Source organism: Dryobates pubescens, chromosome 1 (assembly GCF_014839835.1).
Source record: "Dryobates pubescens isolate bDryPub1 chromosome 1, bDryPub1.pri, whole genome shotgun sequence".
NCBI classification, from domain to species: Eukaryota; Metazoa; Chordata; class Aves; order Piciformes; family Picidae; genus Dryobates; species Dryobates pubescens.
In genome coordinates, this window is record NC_071612.1 from 18,039,298 (window position 1) to 18,062,847 (window position 23,550).

Genomic DNA, 23,550 nt, shown 5'->3' on the forward strand with positions numbered 1-23,550 from the left:
GAAGATGCTCTTCAGTGTGAGGCTGGTGAGACTCTGGCACAGGCTGCCCAGGGAGGCTGTGGGGGGTGTTCAAGGCCAGGCTGGATGAGGCCTTGGGCAGCCTGGGCTAGCTGAGAGGTGTTCTTGCCCATGGCAGGGGGTTTGGGATAGATGATCTCTGAGGTCCCTTCCAGCCTGAGCCATTCTAGGATTAATTGATTTTTATTATCCAAACTACAAGAAGAGCAGAAAGTGAAGCTGGCAATGTCCAGAGCCAGGTGGCTCAGAGCTATGGGAGATGCCCCATCCCTGGAAACACTGCATGTCAGGTTGTCTGGGGCTCTGAGCAAGCTGCTCTAGTTGCAGGTGCCCTTGAAAGGTCCTTTCCAACCCAAATCATTTTATGATCCTGCATTAACACAGGATGGTGATAACCAAGTAATCACAGAACCCTATGGTTCTGTCAGAGTTGGAAGGAACCTCAAGGCTCAGCCAGCTCCAACCCCCCTGCCATGGCCAGGGACACCTCACACTACAGCAGGTTGCTCACAGCCACATCCAGCCTGGCCTCAAACACCTCCAGGCAGGAGGCTTCCACCACCTCCCTGGGCAACCTGTGCCAGTCTCTCACCACCCTCATGGGCAACAACTTCTTCCTAATGTCAATTTCCCTTCCTCTAGCTTGGATCCACCACCCTCCCCCAGCCCCAGTCCTATCCCTCCCTGACACCCTCAAAAGTCCCTCCCCAGCTTTCTTGGAGCCCCCTGCAGATACTGCAAGGCCACCAGAAGGTCTCCTGGGAGCCTTCTCTTCTCCGGACTGCACAGCCCCAACTCCCTCACTCTGTCCTCACAGCAGAGCAGCTCCAGCCCTCTGCTCATCCTTGTGGCCCTTCTCTGGGCATCTTCCAGCACCTCCAGATCCTGCCTGGAACAGAGGCTCCAGAGCTGGACACAGTGCTCAAGTATTTGGGGTTTTTAGTTTTGCTACAGGCACGCTGTTTGTGATGTGGGATACCATTCTGGGGGGAGGGGTGGTTATTCTTCCATGGAATTTCTGTATGCACCTTCTGGGAATGGCAGCTCAGAGGAAAACTGTTACCTGAACTCATCTCAGCAAGGTGTAAACTGCTCTCTAGCAACGACGAGTAGGGCAGCTCATTTTGCATCAGCACTCCTGCAGCCATGGCAGTACCTGTTGGAACAGCAACATGGTCACTGAAAATCAATCAGAGAGGCTCAAAAAGGCACAGCAAAGCTGAGTACCTGGCACCTGCTCAGAGAGGAGCTCTCCAAGGCTTAAGATGTGAGCAGTCAGACATGGCCTATGCCTTCTGGCGTGCTCTCATCTTACAACTCAACAGCTCCACTGCCTGCCCCAGCCATTAGAAGTCAGTCAGTTGTGTGTTTCAGGAGCTGAAGTATTTTATATGGGCAGGAGGCACTCAGCTAAAAGCAGCTGAAACAGGAGGAGGGCAGATTTGGGTCAGACACCACAAGGAAGCTCTGCCCAGTGAGGGTAGTGAAATACTGGACCAGGCTGCCCAGAGATATGGCGAAGGCCTTATCACTGGAGACTTGATGGGGCCTTGGGCAGCCTGATCCAGTTGGAGGTGTCCCTGCAGACAGCAGGGGGGTTGCACAAGCTGACCCTTGAGGGTCCCTTCATTCTGTTACTCTCTGATTTAATGCAATGCCACCTTGATTGCCTCAGGTTCTTCAAAGTACAGACAGAAGCAGAGCGCTGAGCTGAGGTCTGGCAGGGAGCAGCTTCAGCAAAGCCAATCCTGTGCTAATGGCAGCAGGATTTTGAGATCACCCCATTTAGCATTTCACAACCTCCTTGTCTCCTCTGCTCTCAGTTTCAGTCTATTGGCAAGTCTGAAGTCACCTAAATGACAATTCTCTTCCAACATGAAAAGCTAACACGAGAGTCACAGGATCACAGAGTGGTTTGGGTTGGAAAGGATCTTTCAAGCTCACCCAGTCCAACCCCCTGCAGTCAGCAGGGACATCCCCAACCAGAGCAGGTTGCTCAGAGCCCCAACCAACCTGACCTGGAATGGTTCCAGCCATGGGACATCTCCCACCTTTCTGGCCAGCCTGGGCCAGGCTCTTACCACCCTCAGTGTCAAACATTTCTTCCTCTTCTCCAGCCTGACTCTTCCTCTTCTAGTTCAAACCATCGCTCCTCTTCCTGTCACAAAAGTCTGCCCTCAGCTTTCTGAGCAGGTCCTTGAAGCACTGAAAGGCTACCAGACCTTCCCTTCTCCAGGCTGACCAAGCCAAACTCTCTCAGCCTGGTCTCACAGCAGAGGGCTTCCAGCCCTCCCAGCATTGCTGTGGCCTCCTCTGGCCTCACTCCACCAGGTCTGTGCTGTGCTGAGGACTCCAGAGCTGACCCCAGCACTGCAGGGGGTTCTAAGCAGAGCAGAGGGGCAGACCTGCTCCCTCAACCTGCTGACCACATCTGCCTAAGCAGCAATGGTTTTTTCTCTTGCTTTAATGTATTTTATTAATAGAAGGCATTAGAAGCAATCCTGCTCTGAAGACCTGACCACAGGACAGCTGGCAATGTGATCACAGTCATCAGTCACTGCCAGGCTTAACTAAGCCATCTGCATGCATCCTTGCCCACTGCAAGATCAGCATTCTGCTTCTCTCCTCTCTCTGGGAAGGACCACAAGCATCTTCTTATACCAAACTAAGTCCAACTCTGCTGTATCTGTACCTACAAAAACTTTACTGAGCAGACAAGCCACAGGCCCCAAAGGCTGCAAGGCCAGCATCAGGGTTCAGCAGCATAGCAAGAGACTCAAAAGGCAGATTTGCTGACAAAAAAAAATAGCACTGTGGGGACTTACAGAATCACAGAATGGCTTAGGTTGGAATGGACCTCAGAGACCCTACAATGGCTTCAGTTAGAAAGGACCTCAGAGATCAGAGAGAGTTGAGGCTGTTCAGCCTAGAGAGGAGAAGGCTCCAGGGAGACCTCAGAGCAGCCTTCCAGTACCTGAAGGGGCTCCAGGAGAGCTGGGGAGGGACTTTTGACAAGGGCTGGGAGTGCCAGGATGAGGGATGATGGCTTTGAGCTGGGAAAGGGGAGATTGAGACTGGAGATGAGGAAGAAATTCCTTCCAGTGAGGGTGGGGAGACTCTGGCACAGATTGCCCAGGGAGGCTGTGGATGCCCTCTCCCTCTAGGTGTTCAAGGCCAGGCTGGGTGAGGCCTTGAGCAGCCCCCTGGCTGGTGGGGGTGTCCCTGCCCATGGCAGGGGGGTGGAACTGGATGATCTTTAAGGTCTCTTCCAACCCAAACCATTCTAGGACTCCATGATTCCAGGCATTTAAATAAATCACTCTTCCCCTAACACCAGTGGGCTTTATTCCACAGAGTCACCTAGTGCAGCTCTGTCCTCTTTGAGATGCTTAAAGGTGGGAACAGAGCACATGTGCACATTACCAGCCTCTTAATACTGCTGTGGTGGTCACCTCAGAAAGAGAATTACAGTGGTCTGGGAAGGCCAAAATGCCTTAGAACTTCAGTGATGGATTCCCAATGTAAGTATTTGAGTAAGAACAGGAATTAAGATGAATCTTAGTAAAGGTGACAAAGTATCTGGAGCATTTCCTACTCAGTTGCTTGACTGCACTTCTCATAGTCAAGCCTCAATCCCTAGTCAGGAATACCTGTAGATAACTGCATTTCATTTGGAGAGGCTTCAAAGCCTCTATTTTTTTCACATGGACTTTAAGGTCAGGAAGGGATGGCCTTCACAAGCACAGGAGATTGTGTAGCTGAAGAAACAACTTCATTTTGTCCTCAAATCCCAGCACTGGGGGGGTTGGAAGGGACCCCTGGAGATCATCTAGTCCAACCCCCCTGCTAAAGCAGGGCACCCACAGCAGCTTGCCCAGGATCACAAAGGCCAGCGGGGAGTCTCAGCAGAGTGGAGTAAGCACTCCACTTACAGAATCAATCACAGAATGTCAGTGGCTGGAAGGGACCTCTGGACATCATTGAGTCCAACCCCTCTGCCAGAGCAGGATCACTCAGGGCAGGTCACAGAGGAATGCGTCCAAGTGGATTTGGAATGTCTCCAGAGAAGGAGACTCCACAACATCTCTGTGCCAGTCTCTCACCATTGTAATGGGTTGAGGCAGATCCCCTCCCCACCACAGGCAGAAATAACAACTCAGGCAAACGGATTGCAAAAGTGATGAAAGTTTAAATAGAAAGCAGTGAATGTTACAGAAAACCCAAAGCACAGTGACAAAGAAAGATCCCATCCCCACCTGAGGGTGCATGCAAAACCCCCAGGGCTCCTTCTTCCCCCTCCCTCTGCTGGGCTAGTCTCAGCTGGCCAGGCCTGAGACTGCCCATCCCCCTGTGGCCTTGGGCCCAATCAGGCCCATGGCCGGGAGATCTCTCCCCCAGTTACCAAGTCTCGGAGAGGGAAGGAAAGAGGAAGTGCCAGACTCCGCACTGGATCTTATAGTGGTGCAAAGAATTATGGTAGGAAATACACAATTTCCTGTGTCCATCCCTCTGGGCTGGACTTCTGGACACAGGAAGTGAATGCACCAGGGGGGCACCCAGCTCAAACTACAACAACCATCCTCATGGGCAACAACTTCTTCCTAATGTCAGTTTTCCCTCCTCTAGCTTGGATCCATTTCCCCCAGTCCTATCACTCCCTGGCACCCTCCAAAGTCCCTCCCCAGCTTTCTTGGAGCCCCCTTCAGATCCTGCAAGGCCACAAGAAGGTCTCCTGGGATCCTTCTCTTCCCCAGGCTAAACAACCCCAACTCCCTCAGTCTGTCCTCACAGCAGAGCAGCTCCAGCCCTCTGCTCCTCCTCGTGGCCCTTCTCTGGACACCTTCCAGCACCTCCAGATCCTTCCTGTAATAGAGGCTCCAGAACTGGACCCAGAGCTCCAGCTGTGGTCTCAGCAGAGTGGAGTATGCAGTTTATCGAATCAAGCACAGAATGTTAGTGGCTGGAAGGGACTTCTAGACATCATTGAGTCCAACCCCTCTGCCAGAGCAGGATCACCCAGGGCAGGTCACACAGGAATGCATCCCAGTGGCTTTGGAATCTCTCCAGAGCAGGAGACTCCTCAGCCTCTCTGGGCAGCCTGCTCCAGGCCTCCAGCACCCTCACACCAAGGAATTTTCTCCTCCTGTTCAGATGGTACCTCCTGGGTTCCACTTTGTCCCCCTTGCTCCTTGTCCTGTCCCTGGGCACCACTGACAAGAGTCTGTCCCCATCCTTTCATCCCCCTGCCTTTAGCTCTTGCTGAGCATTGATCAGATCCCTTCTGGGGCTGCTTTTCTCCAGACTAAACAATCCCAGGTCTCTCAGCCACGTTTCACAAGAGAGATGCTCCAGGCCCCTCAGCAGCTCTGTAGCCTTTGCTGCACTTCCACCCAGCCAGCTGTGGGAATGTCCAGAGCTCCACTGCAGTCCCTCAAACAGCTGTAAAAGGTTCTGGTTTGGGACAGAATAGACTGGTTCAGCACTGATGTTCCTAGGGAGGGGATATTCAACTCCTTTAAAGATCAGAAGAGTTTCAAAAGTAAAAATAGTGTCTGGGGCAAAGCAATAAGGCTCTCCTGATTCTTCTGGGTAACATATTCTTAGTTTTGAAAAGGTCTTCTCCAGTCTTTTGTTGATCACATCCACCCCTGACAGACCCTGGAGAACCCAAGGCTGCAGGGTTATTCCAGGTCATGACCCTCCTTAGCTGCCCCAGGGAACTGAGTGTGTGCCTTGTGGCTGTCATGAGGCCACCTTAATCAGATCCACTCCATTATCTCTGACAGCCATTGCCATGACAGCACAGAAGCTGCTCTCTCCCTCCCTGCTTCCCAGTTCCTCTGGGTCTGAGGTGCTGTTCCACCTCTTCCTGCTTTATCGCAGGAAGCAGTGTCAGGATGTGTGCATCAGCACCCCAGCCACAGTGAAAGCCATGCCTGTGGTGCTGGCTGACTGAAGTGAAGGGCAGCACCACACTGCCCAAGCAAACACGGGGCTGGGGAGAGCAGATGTCAACCACTAAGGAGGATATTCCAGGAGGACTCCTCCAGGTGTGGATTTCAGGCTCATTCTGATGCCTGCAGGTGGCTTTGAGGTGTTGGGGTTTTTTTCCCCCTCACTTTTGAGCAGGCCAACTCCCACCAGAAAGGATGGACCATTTTTGTTTCCTCTTGGCTGCCTCACTGATTCACTTGTTGGATTTGGTAACAAGGCAGCTGTCAAGTCCTACTCCCTGCTTCATCCATGCAGAGAAATGAGTTTCTTGCAGAGCAAACTGCCTAGGTTGCAACAGGTTACTCTGTCCTTCCACTCTCACAGGATGTTAGGGGTTGGAAGGGACCTCCAGAGATCATCAAGTCCAACCCCCCCTGCCAGAGCATGACCACATAACCATAGAATCCAGTGCAGGTCACACAGGAACACATCCAGACGGGTCTGGAAAGTCTCCAGAGAAGGAGACTCCACAACCTCTCCGGGCAGCCTGCTCCAGGGCTCTCCCTTAAGGAGTGAAGCAGCCTCTTGCCCAGGGCCCTTTCCACTGGAATAAAAGCACTCCCCTAGAAAATTACAGACTGAGAAGTGCCACAGAGCAAGCAGGACAACTGGGAGATCTGGGACCCACGGGGAATGAGGTGCTGCAACCAAGTGGTGGGCAGGCTTAGGAAGGAAAAGCACAGCTCCCTGCTTCACACCAGCAAGCTGCACTCAGCAATGAGCAACTGGCTTGGCTGCCATTCTGCCTTGTCACAAGGAAGGTTCTTTTTCAGTCTTTCAGGATCTGGAAATCAGTGGCTTCTGGTCACTGGGATGAGTTTTTGCTCCAGAGTGAAAGAAAAGAGTAATGTGTAATGTTTTAGCAGCCAGCCCAGAATGACATAGCCCAGAAGTGGTGAGGCTAGAGGCTGCTGCTCTGCCTTTGGTTAGGAATGAAGCTGGTGGTTTAAAAATGCAATTGCTGTCTTCTGCTTCAGGCCACCTTCTCAAAACAGGGAGAAGAGCTTGCACTGCAGGCTGGAACCATTCCAGTTGGGGCAGTTGTTGGCTCCAGCAGTAATCCCCCTGCAAAGCTCCTCTCACAGCGTTGCTGTGCAACTCCCTGCTGCTAGTGAGGTCTCTGCTCTCCAGATCCCTGTGGACTTGGTGAACAAGAGCACCACAGCAGAGCACACAGTACAAAAGGGTGAGAGGAAATGGCCTCAAGCTGCATGAGGGCAGGTTTAGGTTGGCTATCAGAAGAAAATTCTTCCCTGAAAGGGATGGACTCACTGATCTCTGGAGGTCCCTTCCAGCCTCTGAGGTACTGGGATACTGTGGTTGTGTTTCAGGAGAGTGAAAGGAGAGGCATTGCTGTGCCCTGAGGAGCTGCAAGTGCTGACCAGGAGCATCTCTAGTGGTGGCAGTAGAAATGGATGCAGAATTTCCAGTGACAGAACTTGCTTGGGAAGTCTGGAAAAAGAGTAAGAGCTGCCTGAGACACCTCAGCCAACTTTGGCCTGCAGGGGCTGAGATGCCACAGATCAGTTTCTGGGTTTGTTACACTCCCTGTGCTCCTCAGGCTTCATTTGAAAGGAAGTCCAGAGCTTTCTCTGGAGAAAAGGAGGCTGAGGGCAGAGCTCTCCACAACTACCTGACAGGAGGTTGGAATGAGATGGGGCTTGGTCTCTTCTCTCTTGTGACAAGTGACAGGACAAGAGGAATGGCCTCAAGTTGCACCAGAGGAAATTTAAGTTGCACTTGAGAAGAAAGTTCTTCCCTGGAAGGGTTCTCAAAGCCTGGCCCAGGCTGCCCAGGGAGGTGGTTGAATCCCCATCCCTGGAGGTGTTTCCCAGAGGCAGAGCTGTGGTGCTGAGGGCCATGGTTCAGCCTCAGCCTTGGCAGACTCAGAGAATGGTTGGGCTGGATGAGCTCCAAGGTCTTTTCCAACCCAAATGATTCTGTGATTGTTTCTGTGTTGCCTTACAGCCTTTGCACCTTTTGCATGTTGTGAGAAGCTTTTGCCTGGTGGCAGCTCTCCAGCTTCTCACAAAGCTTAGGACATTCTCAGTGTGCCACAGAATTGTCAGCTTCACCTTGAGGTTCCTCCTGAAACTGAGCATCAGGGACTTCATGAACTTCATGGCATAGGCATCTCACCAAGTGAATGGACTGAACTGCCTCTGCAGCTGGCCTCCCTAGGCAGGCCTCAGGAAGCTGCCTGTCCTTCAGAACCAGAGCTTGTCCCTGACTTCTGCTCAGTTGCTGGAGGTCTGGCTGCAGGAGCAGGGAGCTGAAAGGACCCTCAGCTTCCCTACCATGTCCAGAGAAGAGCCACGAGGATAAGCAGAGGGCTAGAGCTGCTCTGCTATCAGGACAGGCTGAGGGAGCTGGGGTTGTTAGAGCCTTGGTAGAGTCAGAGAATGGTTGGGCTGGATGAGCTTAATGGCCTTTTCCAGCTGAGATGCTTCTGTGACTCTCTGAAAGATGACTTTTGACATATTGACATGAAAACATCCTGGATAAGCTTTCAGTTGTACAGTACCAGGGTGTAAGAAAAGCTGCTTGAAGCTTCAAATCTATTCCCTCGATCTAGGCAGATGCTGCTGCTTTCTGCCTGCCACAGATAATTTGGAGGTTGTTGTTACTATTTTCTTGTCTTCTGAAGTGACTTTGTTCTCTCCCTGTTGCAGTCAGGTGCAGGGAACTAGGCAGCAGCCAGTTTTGTAAAGGAACACAGCTCAGCAGAGAGGTGGGCAGAGGCCAGCTCAGTACCTGAACACTCAGGTAACACCTCTACGATTCACTCCATGGCCTGATGCCACAGCTACTTCTCCTCCTGAGAAGCTTGGCTTTTGGGAGCAGGCCTACAGAAGCCAGCAGGGTATTTGTCTAACTATAAAATCATACAGGTTAAAGCATCAGCTGGAACCCAGGAGGTTGCACCTCAACATGAGGGAAAACTTCTTTGATGTGAGGGTGCTGGAGGCCTGGAGCAGGCTGCCCAGAGAAGCTGAGGAGCCTCCTGCTCTGGAGAGATTCCAAAGCCACTGGGATGCATTCCTGTGTGACCTGCCCTGGGTGATCCTGCTCTGGCAGAGGGGTTGGACTCAATGATCTCTAGAAGTCCCTTCCAGCTAACTAACATTCTGTGCTTGATTTAATAAACTGCATACTCTACTCTGCTGAGACCACAGCTGGAGCTCTGGGTCCAGTTCTGGAGCCTCTATTACAGGAAGGATCTGGAGGTGCTGGAAGGTGTCCAGAGAAGGGCCACGAGGAGGAGCAGAGGGCTGGAGCTGCTCTGCTGTGAGGACAGACTGAGGGAGTTGGGGTTGTTGAGCCTGGGGAAGAGAAGGATCCCAGGAGACCTTCTTGTGGCCTTGCAGGATCTGAAGGGGGCTCCAAGAAAGCTGGGGAGGGACTTTGGAGGGTGCCAGGGAGTGACAGGACTGGGGGGGATGGATCCAAGCTAGAGGAGGGAAAACTGACATTAGGAAGAAGTTGTTGCCCATGAGGATGGTGAGAGACTGGCACAGGTTGCCCAGGGAGGTGGTGGAAGCCTCATCCCTGGAGGTGTTTGCAGCCAGGCTGGATGTGGCTGTGAGCAGCCTGCTGTAGTGTGAGGTGTCCCTGGCCATGGCAGGAGGGTTGGAACTGGCTGATCCTTGAGGTCCCTTCCAACCCTGACAATTCTGTGAATTAAGATGCTTTAGATAACTAAAGATAACTAAGACTATGCCAAAATAGGATAGCATAAGGAGAATGGTTTATATTTAATAAGGTGGCTAAGAGCTACTAGATTATAAAATGGACCCAAAGGCCAGGCTGTCAAGATGTTGTGTTAAGACTGGCAGATCCTGAGGGTTTTTAACAGAAAAGTCTAACTTCACAGAGCCACTGTTGGGCATTTCTACAGGAAACAGAAAGTTTCCTTCTATTAAGCCATGTTTTCAGTCCCATCAGACCACCAAATGTAACAGATTCACAGGTTGCATTGGGTGGGAAGGGACTCCCCAAGGGCAGCTTGTCCAACCCCCCTGCAGGCAGCAGGGACAACTCCAGCTAAAGCAGGCTGCCCAGGGACACAGCCAGGCTGACCTTGAATGTCTCCTGGAAAGGAGACTCAACCACATCCCTGGGCAGCCTGTTCCAGGGTCTCACCAGACTCATTGTGCAGAACTTCCTCCTGATGTCCAACCTAACTCTGCCCTGCTCCAGTTTCACACCATTGCCCCTGGTCCTGTCCCCACAGCCCTTCTGAACAGTCCCTCCCCAGCCTGCCTGTAGGTCCCTTGCAGATATTGAAATGCAGCTCTAATGTCTCCCTGCAGCCTTCTCTTTTCCAGGCAGAACGGACCCAACTCTCCCAGTCTGTCCCTATAGGAGATGTTCTTCTCTGATCATCTTTGTGGCCTCCTCTGGACCCACACTAGCAGGTCCATGTCCTTGTGTTGGGGGCCCCAGAGCTGGACTCAGTACTCCAGATGAGGTCTGACCAGAACAGAACAGAGGAGCAGAATGACCCCTTTGGACCTGGAATTGCCAGGAGTGACCTTGCCAGGAATAATGAAGCATTTCTTTCTAAAGTTTGTACAAACTGCAGCTCACTGGGCAGGCTGTTAAACTTCATTGCTGTGACTACAGAAACAGAATGCAGAGGTGATTGTTGCAAAGGACATAGCAGTAATAAAGCTCAGCGACAGGAGAAATTTCATGGAATCAGAATCACAGAATGGCTCAGGTTGGAAGGGACCTCAGACATCATCTGCTCCAACCCCTCTGCCATGCCCAGGGACACCTCTCAACCAGACTCAGCTGCTCAAGGCCTCATCCAGCCTGGCCTTGAACACCCCCAGGCAGGAGGCAGCCACAGCCTCCCTGGGCAGCCTGTGCCAGAGTCTCACCAGCCTCACACCGAAGAACTTCTTCCTCAGCTCCACTCTAACCCTGCTCTGCCTCAGCTCCAAACCATTCTCCCTTGGCCTGGCTCCAGACACCCTCATCCTGGCAGGCAGCTCTGAGGTGCCCCTGGAGCCTTCTCCTCTGCAGGCTGCACAGCCCCAGCTCCCTCAGCCTGTGCTCACAGCAGAGCTGCTCCAGCCCTTGGATCATCTTTGTGGCCTCCTCTGGACTCTCTCCAGCAGCTCTGTGTCCTTCTTCTGCTGGGGCCACCAGGACTGGAGGCAGGATTGGAGGTGAGGTCTGAGCAGAGCAGAGTAAAATTTCAGAAGCACTTAAGCCACAAGGAAGCCCAGAGGGCAGCTGGAGCATTGAGAACACAGCTTTCAGCTGCCACACACCTCAACTCATTAGGCTTCTTTGAAATTTGAACAGTTTCCTACCTCTAAGGACACAGCAAGCAACTGAAAAATAACCTCAGAGAGAGCAGACAGAGAAGGGAAGAATTTAAACCAATTTCCCTCTGTGATTTACAGAGCAGAACAATACCAGAGCTGTTGCAAAACTCCACTGGGACCACAGCCAGCACTGCTCTGTTATTTCCAAGTGTGTTTTCCCCCCACTTTGGGATAAAAAAGGAAAGATTCCCCAGGTGGTTTAGGTGAGGGTTATTTAACCAGGAAGTTTGGTATTGACAAGGGACTGGCACTGCTTTCACCTACAAGAGAGACAAAACAATGGCATTCAGCAGCAGATGAGGTAGGTGTTGGGCTGCTGATTCAGGATTTGCTATTCAGAGAGGCTCTTTTTTGGACATAAATAGCAAGAAGCTGCAAGCTGAGTGGATGACGGCTCCAGCAATTGACTTCATTCATGTTCTTTAAGTCAGGGCAGCTTGCTGTGCTTAGTGTTAACCCAACAGTAAATCACCTTGAACAGGCTGGCAGCCACTAATTACTACTGAGATTTAGAACAGAATCACAGAAATAGAGCAGCATTTGGGATGGAAAAGCCATTTAAGATCATCCAGGCCAACCACTGCCTAATTCCACTAAGGCTGGGGCTAAACCGTGGCCCTCAGCACCATAGCTCTGCCTTTTGGGAACACCTCCAGGGATGGGGATTCAACCACCTCCCAGGGCAGACTGTTTTAGGGCTTGAGAACCCTTTCAGTCAAGAATTTTCTTCTAATGTCCAACCTAAACCTCCCCTGGTGCAGCTTGAGGACATTTCCTCTCATCCTATCACTTGTTACCAGGGAGAAGAGTCTAACCCCACCTGGCTCCAGCCTCCTTTCATGGAGCTGTAGAGAGCAATGAGGTCTCCCCTCAGCCTCCTCTTCTCCACATTGAACATCCCCAGCTCCCTCAGCTGCTCCTACCCAGCCCTGTTCTCCAGACTCTCCACCAGCAAATTATAAAGGAGATGATGCAAAATGCATTCATTAAGTGCTCTGCAAACAAAAGTGGTGACTCAGACACTCCTGATCAGGAATATCTTCTGTACTCAGAGACTACCAGAGCTGTAAGACTGACTATAGCCAGAAGAATGAGATCTGGGCAGTTAACACAGTCAGAAGAGGAGTCCTTTAAAGAGAGCTCTGCAAGCTAGAGGAGTCATTTTCCAGTCTCACCCAGTCCAAACTACAGTCAGTTTAGAGGAGTTTTATGAGAGGTGAAGGAATTGGGATCTAACACCTTACCTGTTACACTGCAAACTGAGTAAGTGAGTGCTGAGCCCTTCATTGCTGCAGTGTCAGCCCCAGGAGTGCTGCTGGAGGGATTCAGGTTTGACAGCAGAGAAGCTGCATGATGTTGCCATGGAATTTCCTGTGCCTAATTGGATTGCTGATGGTAAGCTGGGAGGAGCCTGCAGATACCTTTTCTTAACTTAAGGAACTTAAGTCTGTATGAGGAGTGCCTTAGGGACTATGCCACTAATCATCCCATAAACTGCTTGCTGCCTTTGCCCAGATTTTAAAGGGATTGAGGCAAACAGGCTACACCCACAGAGCCAACCATGGAATGGCTCAGCTTGGAAGGGACCTCAGAGACCGTCTACTCCAAACCTCCATGGACAGGGACATCTTCCACTAGCCCAGGTTGCTCAAGGCTTTGAACACCCCCAGGCAGGAGGAGGCATCTGCAGCCTCCCTGGGCAGCCTGTGCCAGTCTCACCACCCTCCTACTGAACATCTTCCTCAGCTCCACTCTAACCCGGCTCTGCCTCAGCTTCAAACCATTCCCCCTTGGCCTGGCTCCAGACACCCTCAGGAAAAGTTCCTCTGCAGCCTACCTGCAGGATCCCCTCAGGCGCTAGCAGGCAGCAATAAGGTCCCCCTGGGAGTCTCCTCCTCCCCAGGATTGTTCTGGCCAGAAAGAACTGAAGGTCAGCTAGAAAGAACTGGAGGTCAGCTACTCCAACTCAGCCCTGCAGATCTGGCTCCCAGATTGGATCCAGCACTGATGGATTGCCTGTCTGAGGATCCCTGCACCAGGAATGCTTCCCAGGGGCAGCACTGCCTCTTGGCTTCAACACCCATTGTTCACAGGCACAGAACTATGAGTAAAGAACCACATTTTGGGGTTGTTTTTTTTGGTCAGCACACAAAAAATGTATTCAGCAAATGGAGCATCTGGTAAAAGGTTTTGTAGGTGGAAATGCAGGAAGTTCACTTTGGAATTTTTTTCAGTTGACTAAAGAACAAAGAGCAGCTTCAGATAATGAAACATTAACTAAATTCTTAATAGAAGCACTTTCCCCAGCTCTCTGTTGGGGAAAGCTCTAAGTGATGGTATTTGAGAGCCTGTCACCAACAGGAACATCTTCCTTATGAGAGCTCTGCTGGAAGAACAAAGATGAGCAGGGAGAAGGAAGAGAGAGGCTCCTGTGTGACCTGCTCTAGGTGGCCCTGCTCTGGTAGAGGGGTTGGACTGGATGAGCTTTTGAGGTCCCTTCCAGCCCCTGGCATTCTGTGATACTTACTGTATTTTTTTCTATGGATAATATGGAATACAGAATTCTTGGTGTTGGAAGGGACCTCAAGGATCAGCCAGTCCCAACCCCCCTGCCATGGGCAGGGACACCTCACACTACAGCAGGTTGCTCACAGCCACGTCCAGCCTGGCTGCAAAAACCTCCAGGCAGGAGGCTTCCACCACCTCCCTGGGCAGCCTGTGCCAGTCTCTCACCACCCTCATGGGCAACAACTTCTTCCTCACATCCAATCTCAACCTCCCCGTTTCTAGTTTTGCTCCATCCCCCCCAGTCCTATCGCTCCCTGACACCCCCAAAAAGTCCCTCCCCAGCTGTGACAGGTTTAGGCTATGCCTTTCAAATTTAGCTGCAGATTTTCAAGCATATGAATATAGAAATACAAACAAACCCAGAGCTGGGTGTAAAAAGGAAAACAAGAGATTATTCTAAACAAATTTGACTGGTCAGATGTGTGGGATGTATTCTAACAGTCTCACATTCTACTTCATTCCTGTCTTCCTCTTCTGGCTGCCTGGCTGCTTTGCTGGAAAGGACTTCTTGTTTTCCCCTGTTCAGGGGGGTTTCTGTGCTGTTTTCTTCTTGTAAATAGCTGTACAATATTGTAACTCCTGCATATTTGTGCATCTTCCTTGCATCCCACTGCAGAGTGCAGTTCTGCTTGTAAATGCCAGGTGCTGCACTTTGGCCACAGCAACCCCAGGCAGAGCTACAGGCTGGGGTCAGAGTGGCTGGAGAGCTCCCAAACAGAGAGGGACCTGGGAGTGCTGATTGACAGCCCCCTACACATGAGCCAGCAGTGTGCTCAGGTGGCCAAGAGGGCCAATGGCATCCTGGCCTGCATTAGGAATAGTGTGGCCAGCAGGAGCAGGGAGGTCATTGTGCCCTGTACTCTGCATTGGTTAGGCCACACCTTGAGTCCTGTGTCCAGTTCTGGGGCCCTCAGTTTAAGAAGGACATTGAGACACTTGAAGGTGTCCAGAGAAGGGCAACAAGGCTGGGGAGAGGCCTGGAGCACAGCCCTGTGAGGAGAGGCTGAGGGAGCTGGGGTTGTTTAGCTTGGAGAAGAGGAGGCTCAGGGAAGACCTTCTTGCTCTCTACAACTACCTGAAGGGAGGTTGTAGCCAGGAGGGAGTTGGTCTCTTCTCTCTAGCAACCAGAACAAGGGGACACAGTCTCAAGCTGTGCCAGGGGAAGTTTAGGCTGGAGGTGAGGAGAAAGTTCTTCACTGAGCGAGTCATTCGCCATTGGGATGTGCTGCCCAGGGAGGTGGTGGAGTCACCACTCCTGGAGGTGTTCAAGAGGGGATTGGATGTGGCACTTGGTGCCATGGTCTAGTTGTGAGGTCTGTGGTGACAGGTTGGACTTGATGATCTTTGAGGTCTCTTCCAACCTTGGTGATTCTGTAAATACAGCTTCATTTGCTTTCCCTGACTGAGTTGAGCCGAGTTTTTGTTAATGCTGGTGGGCTAAACTACCACACCAGCTTTCTTGTAGGCCCCTTCAGACACTGGAAGGCCACAGTTTGACTCCAGAAGGGGATTAACTCTTGGGTGGTTTGGATTTTCAGCACAACAACCCTCCCTGGAGGTGTTCAAGGCCAGGCTGGATGAGGCCTCGAGCAAGCTGGGCTGGTGGGAGGTATCCCTGCCCATGGCAGGGGGTTGGAACTGGATGAGCTTTAAGGTCCCTTCCAACCCAACCTATTCAATGAATCTCTGAGCCCGCTGCTTTGCAGAGCCAAGCTGTAGGTGTTAGAGCTTTGCTGGGTTCCTACCTCTGTACTTTTCAGCATTAATAAATGCAGATTATTCAGCTAAAGAACTCCTCTTTTCCCCCAGTGATCTGCAAAGTTTAGCTAAGCTGCAGGAATCAATGCCAAACATGTTTGCAGGAGCAGGTTATGTCATTGTGTGTTTGTCAAGACAAAGGCTTTGTGCTAAGTGAGGATGACTCTTTGGGGGAGGTAAGCATTAGGCTTGAAATCATTTGCCATTTTCATGGAAAGAATACAGAGAGTAGGTGGGAAGCTAGTGACTAATCTTCTTTATCTCTATAGGCTTGGCATTTGCCTGTTCAAACCAAATGAAGAGTTCCAAATTCTCTGGAAGATGCTATTGGATGCTGACTGCCATCTGAAGATACCAAGGAGCTTTTGAGGGAAGCAGAAGAGGCTCAGCAGGCTGCTGCCAGCTAATTCTCTTCCACTGCGTGAGTTACCACAGAGGACTTAGCAAACCATGACCCTGGGCTCTACCTCATTAGATTAGGCAGGTAGAACACTGCTTAAATTATCATGGAATCATAGGATTGTCAGGGTTGGAAGGGACCTCAAGGATCAGTCAGTTCCAACCCCCCTGCCATGGCCAGGGACACCTCACTACAGCAGGTTGCTCACAGCCACATCCAGCTAAAATGGATGAGGCTTCCACCACCTCCCTGGGCAACCTGTGCCAGTCTCTCACCCACCCTCATGGGGAACAACTTCTTCCTAACATCAAATCTCAATCTACCCATTTCTAGTTCTGCTCCATCCCCCCAGTCCTATCACTCCCTGTCACCCTCAAAAGTCCCTCCCCAGCCTTCTTGGAGCCCCTTGCAGATCCTGGAAGGCCACAAGAAGGTCTCCTGGGAGCCTTCTCCTCTCCAGACTGAACAGCCCCAACTCCCTCAGTCTGTCCTCAGAGCAGAGCAGCTCCAGCCCTCTGCTCCTCCTCGTGGCCCTTCTCAGGACACCTTCCAGCACCTCCAGATCCTGCCTGGAACAGAAGCTCCACAACTGGACACACAGCTCCAGGTGTGGTCTCAGCAGAGTGGAGCAGAGGGGGAGAGTCACCTGCCTGGCCCTGCTGGCTGTGCTTCTCTTGCTGCAGCCCAGGATGGGATTGGCTTTCTGGGCTGCGATTGTCTCCTAATGAGCTGGATGCAACTCAAACATTTGACCATTGCTTAGATTGCACATTTTTTACTAGCCCATGGATTAAAACCATCAAATTATCCTAAAACTTTTATGTTTACTAAAGCCTAATTTACATTGAGGTTAATACAAACTATGCATTTAGTTTCCTAGTTGGCTCTGGACATTGCCAGCTTCGCTTTTTGCTCTTCTTGTAGTTTGGGTAATAAAAATTCACTAAACCTAGAATGGTTCAGGTTGGAAGGGGCTTCAGAGATCATCTATTCCAACCCTCCTGCCATGGGCAAGAACACCTCTCAACTACACTTGGCTACTCAAAGCTTCATCCAACCTGGCCTTGAACATTCCCAGAGAGGAGGCATCCACAGCCTCCCTGGGCAGCCTGTCTCATGAAAAGTCCTTCTGCAGCCTTCCTGCAGGATCCCTTCAGGTACTGGAAGGCAGCGCTAAAGTTCCCCTGGAGCCTTCTCCAAGCTGAACACCCCCAGCTCACTCAGCCTGTCCTCAGAGCAGAGCTGCTCCAGCCCTTTGTGTCCTCCTCTGGACTCACTCCAGCAGCTGTGCCCTCCTTCTGCTGGGGACACCAGAACTGGAGGCAGGATTGGAGGTGAGGTCTCAGCAGAGTAGGTTCAAGGGGCAGAATCTTGCTCTGGATCAGCTTGGATTGAAACACTGCTGGAAATGCTTTAGTTTTGTGTAACACTCTGGACAGAGTCTCTGCTTGCCTTGGGTTTGAAGGGACACTCAAAAGTCATCTTGTCCAACCCCCTTACACTCAGCAGGGACAGCTCCCATTACATCAAACCTCAGCAAATGTTGTTAAAGCATTTTCCTCATTTTTCTAAGTTTTGCCATTGCCTTGAGTCCTGTGTCCAGTTCTGGGTCCCTCAGGTTAGGAAAGATGTTGAGATGCTGGAAGGTGTCCAGAGAAGGGCAACAAAGCTGGGGAGGGGTCTGGAGCACAGCCCTGTGAGGAGAGGCTGAGGGAGCTGGGGTTGCTTAGCCTGGAGGAGGCTCAGGGGAGACCTTCTTGCTGTCTACAACAACCTGAAGGAAGGTTGTAGCCAGGTGGGGGTTAGTCACAGGCAAGCAGCACCAGAACAAGAGGACACAGTCTCAAGCTGTGCCAGGGGAGTTTAGGCTGGAGGTGAGGAGAAAATTCTTCCCAGCAAGAGAGACTGGCCACTGGGATGTGCTGCCCAGGGAGGTGGTGGAGTCACCAGCATTGGAGGTATTTAGGAAGAGCCTGGATGAGCCATGGTTTAGTTGATTAGATGGTGCTGGGTGATAGGTTGGACTTGATGATCTCTGAGGTCTCTTCCAACCTGGTTAATTCTATTCTATAGCTCATTTTCTATGCCCCTGCCACACTGGTATCCATGAGGCTGCCACGCCATAGAATCACAAAATGTTAGGGGTTGGAAGGGACCTCTAGAGATTGTCCAGCCCAACCTCCCTGCCAGAGCAGGATCACCCAGGGCAGTTCACACAGGAACACATCCAGGTGGGTTTTGAATGCCTCCAGAGCAGGAGACTCCACAACCTTTCTGGGCAGCCTGCTCCAGGGCTCCAGCACCCTCACACAAAAGAAGTTTCTCCTCATGTTCAGATGGAACATCCTGGGTTCCAGTTTGTGCCCACTGCCCCTTGTTCTATCACTGGATACCACTGACAAGAGTCTGGCACCTTCACCTTGACACCCACCCCTCAGATATTTATACATGCTCATAAGATCCCCTCAGCCTTCTTCAGACTAAGCAGCCGGGGCTCTCAGTCATTCTTCATATCAGAGATATCCAAGTCCCTTCGTCATCCTTGTAGCTCTGTTGGACTCTCTCCAGCAGATCCCCCTCTTGAACTGGGAAGCCCAGCACTGGACACAGTGTTCCAGTGCAAATGCTCTGTAAAAGGAGCACAAGAGAGGAAGGGAGGTGTGCCCTAGAGAAAGAAGATACAGCTTGAACCAGAGAAAAATTAGCTACACAGAAGGCAGCTTTGTTGAGAAAACAATCTTGCACCTTACCTGAGCACCTGCAAGCCCTTCTCTATGTTCTTTGTAGCACACCAACTAGCTTCAGCCATGCCAGACTCCACCAAGTCTACTCCTGACTCATCTCCTTTGTAATTTTTAAGGACTGTTATAAAACAAAGATGCTCACTGTGGGATCGCTGGGTTCATGCTGAAGTAAAATATTTACTCCAATGTGTGGAAGGCACCTGTTCAGACAGGGTTTATGCTGCCACCCAAGCAATCACAGAAGAGAGGATTACAGTGCTAATTAGATCTCCAGAGGGATGCTCTGGCAGAATCTGGCCCCTCAGAGTCTGTCTCCCTGGATTCATCTTTGTGTAACACACAGAATCATAGACTCACGAATGGTCTGGGTTAGAAGGGACATTAAACATCATCCAGCTCCAACCCTCTGCCACAGGTAGGGACACCTCCCACCAGCCCAGGCTGCTCAAGGCCTCATCCAGCCTGGCTTTGAACACCTCCAGGGAGGGGACAGCCTCCACAGCCTCCCTGGGCAACCTGTGCCAGGGCCTCTCCACCCTCACTGGAAAGAATTTCTTCCTCATCTCCAGTCTCAATCTCCCCTCTCCCAGCTCAAAGGCATTGCCCTCATCCTATCACTACACATATCACACATACAGCTCCATCTCTGTTTCACATGAACTGCTAAAAGCAAGAGATGGAAAAATCTTCTCAAGCAACAGAACTGCAAACACTTGGATTTATTTTGTACATATTCCTTTGGGATTCATCACTCCACAGCTCTGGTGCTCAGTGTTACTAACTGAGGTGCAGGCCACCTGAAAACATGACACAGAAAAGCAAGGGAGCTGTACAAACACATCTAGCTTACTGATACATCAGGCAATGGCTTTACGCTGCACCAGGGGAGGGTTAGGTTGGAGATTAGGTAGACTGTCTTTCCTGAAAGAGTGGTCAAGCTTTGGCACAGGTTGCCCAGGGAGGTGGTGGAGTCCCCATCCCTGGAGGTGTTCAAGAAGATGAGTAGATTTGGCACTCTGGGACATGGTCTAGTTAGTGGTCATGGAGGTGTTGGGTAGACTTTGATGATCTTAGAGGTCTTCTCCAACCTTGACGATTCTATGATTCACCTTTATGTTAACCTACTGCAGAGTCTCCCGGTAGTAGCAGCAGTAGCTGCATCTATAAATGTCTGCCTTGCCTTTGAAGAACATGCCACACGCACGTCCAGCTTTCCACCTCCAAAGGGGGCTGGCTGCCTGCGGCTGTAAAGTGTAATTAAACGATGAGCAGGGGGAAGGTACAGCTGCTACAAACCAGGAGAACGCTGCTGCGAAGGAGGAATCCTCTCTCCATCACCCGGACCGCCTACAGCAGCCCTGGTCCCCGGCTCTCCTTCCCCGGCAGAGGTTGGCCGGGCGAAGGTTAAGCTCCGCAGCATCAGTTACCACACGGCGCAGAGGGCTGGGCTCCAGCCCCCAGCAGCGACACACCGCTCACTGCTCCGGAAACTCTCGGCGCTGGGCAAGTCACCGCGGAAGGAGCTGGGCAGCTCCCGCCCCTCGGCATCCCGGAGAGCCAGAGCTAACGGCGGAGCCTCCGCTCAGCTGTCACCGAGGCGGCGAACGTCCGGCCGCGGGAACGCTCAGTCCCCAGCCAGCGAAGCGCTCTGGAGGCCTTTCCGCCCGCGTTCAGCACACCGCAGCTGCCTGCCTCAGCCCGGAGGGGTGGCAGGGCTGGAAAAGGGGGCGGCAGGGCTGGAAAAGGGGGCGGCAGGGCTGGAAAAGGGGGCGGCAGGGCTGGAAGCCAGGGCTGGAAGCCGCAGCCGGAGCCGCCGCGTAGCACCGACCGGGCCGAGCAAGCCCTGCAGCCTCACCGGAGCCCCGGGATGGCGACGAGGCGCCGCGCAGCGCCTAGGCCCCTGGCAGGCGTGCGGCGCTGCCATGGCGACGGGGGCGGTCCCCGGGGGGGACGGCGGCAGCGGGGCGAGCCCGGGGGAGCGGGGGGAGCAGAGGGGCGAGCGGAAAGCGGGGCTGGCGGCGGGCGGAGGAGCGCAGGGGCAGGCAGGGGCGCGGGTAGGGCGCAGGACCCACCTGGCTCCCGCCGCGTCCCGCTCCGCGGCCGGCACGGGGAAGGGCGGCGCCGGGCAGCGGGCGCAGGCGCGGCGGCGGCAGGCGGGGCCGGGCCGGGCCTTCCCCGGCGCTCCGGTCCGAGGCTGGCTGGAGGCCGCCGGCTCTGTCTGGGGATAAATGGGTGAGGGAGAAGCTCGGGCTGGCTGCGGGCTGACGCCCAGCATCGCTCGGTTCCTCCTGAGGCAGAGATGGGTAAGGGGCCTGTGTGCTCCTCAGCCACCGCCGCCAGGCCTGGGACGCAAAAGAGTGGTGAAGGACCTTGCTGATGCGGGCTCAAGATTCGAGTGTCGTGAGGCGTGGGTTCCTCGGTGGTGAAAGTCCGGGGACTCAAAATGCTCCCAGGGCAGTTTCTCCCCGTTGCGGTAGATTGCTCCTGTAGCTGCTGGGGGATTCGCTGAGGCCAACCATCAGCCCAACACCACCGCGGCCACCAAACCACATCCCCGGGTGTGCCGTGGCCACACGTTCCTGGAACACCTCCAGGGATGGGGACTCCACCGCCTCCCTGGGCAGCCTCTTCCAGTGCCTCTTGCGGCAAAGAAATGTTGCCTCGTATCCACCCAAGTTCACAGTGCAGAAGAGGTGGAAGAAGTAGAAAATACATTGAATAGTGGCATTTGGTGTGGTGGTGGGTTTTTATTTATTTACTTTTTTCCTTTTTCCGTGAACAAAAGCAAACCCTTGCAATTAGAGCAGAGGTTTAGAAATAAAACTCCCGCAATCCTCTCCTAGATTAGCTACTGTGCGTTAGACAGGTCCCTTCCCAGGTGTATGCTTTAAGAATGGCAATTCTGCTGAAATTAGAGAATTAGTCTGATTCATTCGTGTATCTGTGACATCAGATGGGAGAGGGAGCAGCTCTGCTATGAGGACAGGGTGAGGGACCTGGGGATGTTCAGCATGGAGAAGAGAAGGCTCCAGGGAGATCTAATAGCAGCCTGCCAGTACCTGAAGAGAGCTACAGGAAGGCTGCAGAGAGACTGTTTGCAAAGGCCTGCAGGGACAGGACCAGGGGCAATGGCTTCAAACCAGAGCAGATTGAGATTGGATGTAAGGAACAAGTTCTACACCAGGAGGGTGGTGGAACACTGGCACAGGTTGCCCAGGGAGGTAGTTGAGGCTCCATGCCTGGAGATATTCAAGGTGAGGCTTGAGAGGGCTCTGGGCAACCTGATCTAGCTGAGGATGTCCCTGCTGAGTGCAGAGGGGGTGGACTGGATGAGCTGTGGAGGTCTCGTCCAACTCAGGTCATTCTATGATTCTGTGGCACTGATGCCCACAGAATTCATAGGTTCATCGAAAGGAAGCTCAAGGATCATCTGGTCCAACCTCTCTTGGTCCATTGGAGATCTTCAAGAAAAGTCTGGATGAGGCACTTAGTGCCATGGTCTAGTTGAATGGATAGGACTGGGTGATAGGCTGGACTGGATGATCTTGGAGGTCTCTTCCAGCCTGGTTGATTCTATGATTTACAGCCCCAAAGCTCTCATTGCCAACTCACTGACGAGTTGGATGTGCTACACCTGACTCATTAAGGATGATGGTGGTGAAGACATCAGTTAGGGTTTGGAGAGGCTTCGTTTAAGGGGGGGTTTAATAGCATTTTTAACACATAAAACATCTTGGACCCAGAGTTAGAAGAGGTTTGTAATGGTTTATTTAAATCCCAGAGTTGAATACACAGTTCCTGATTAAAGGAGTCCTAAGTGCTGTGTCCCAGTGTGTTAGTGTGCTGGGCTGAAACATCTGCTGGGTAAGGAGGATGCTTTTAGAGTGAGTGTCCCTCTAGGACCCTTGTGAAGTTAAGTTGTGGTTTTCAAAATGCTTGCAGATTTTTGGCAGCGTTATGTGTTCTGTCTGCTGAGCCACATTAGCTCAGAGAGTTAGTGTCTCCAGTACATCCTAGGAATCACAGATGGGCTTAACTTAGGGGTTTTAGAGATAAAACCAGAATTGGACACTTAGCGGAAATCACAGAATGCGAGGTTCAAAGGGACCCCAGAGATCATCTTCTCCAACCTTTCTAAGTGATGGTGGAGCTGGAATGAGCTGGGCCAGCAGCCTGGCAAGTTGAGTCTGGAAACTGCCCAATGCAGGGGACTCCACTGCTGCCCTTGGGTGGTGATTCCAGTGTCTGACTCTGCTCATGGGGAACATTTTCTTCTGGAGTCCAGTGGGAATGCCCTCAGCGGTAACTTGTCCCCAGCAACCCTTGTCTCCTCCATGGAACTCCTTGTACAGAGGGAGTCTCCATCCTCCTAGTAGCCAAGCTTTCTGTACTGATCCATGGCAAGAAGGCCTCCCCTAAACCTCCTCCAGGCTGAGCTGCTCCAGCTCTCAGCCTTTCCATGTGAGTATGGCAGTTCTACCAAAAAATGCTGAAGAGATCTCTCTTGCTCCTTTTCCTTCTGCAAAGCTAAAGAAGCTGCCAGCACAAGAGACAGGGCTTGCTTCTTAAAGTATGTCAGTCCAGGACTGAAGTGTCTTAAACATGGCTTGGGTTTTGACAGCCTCTTCTCCTTGGTGCCAAGCGACTGGATCAGATGAAATGGATACAAACAGTGCTGGGGGGGGTCCAGGCTGGGTATTAGGAAATATTTCTTCACTGACAGGATTCT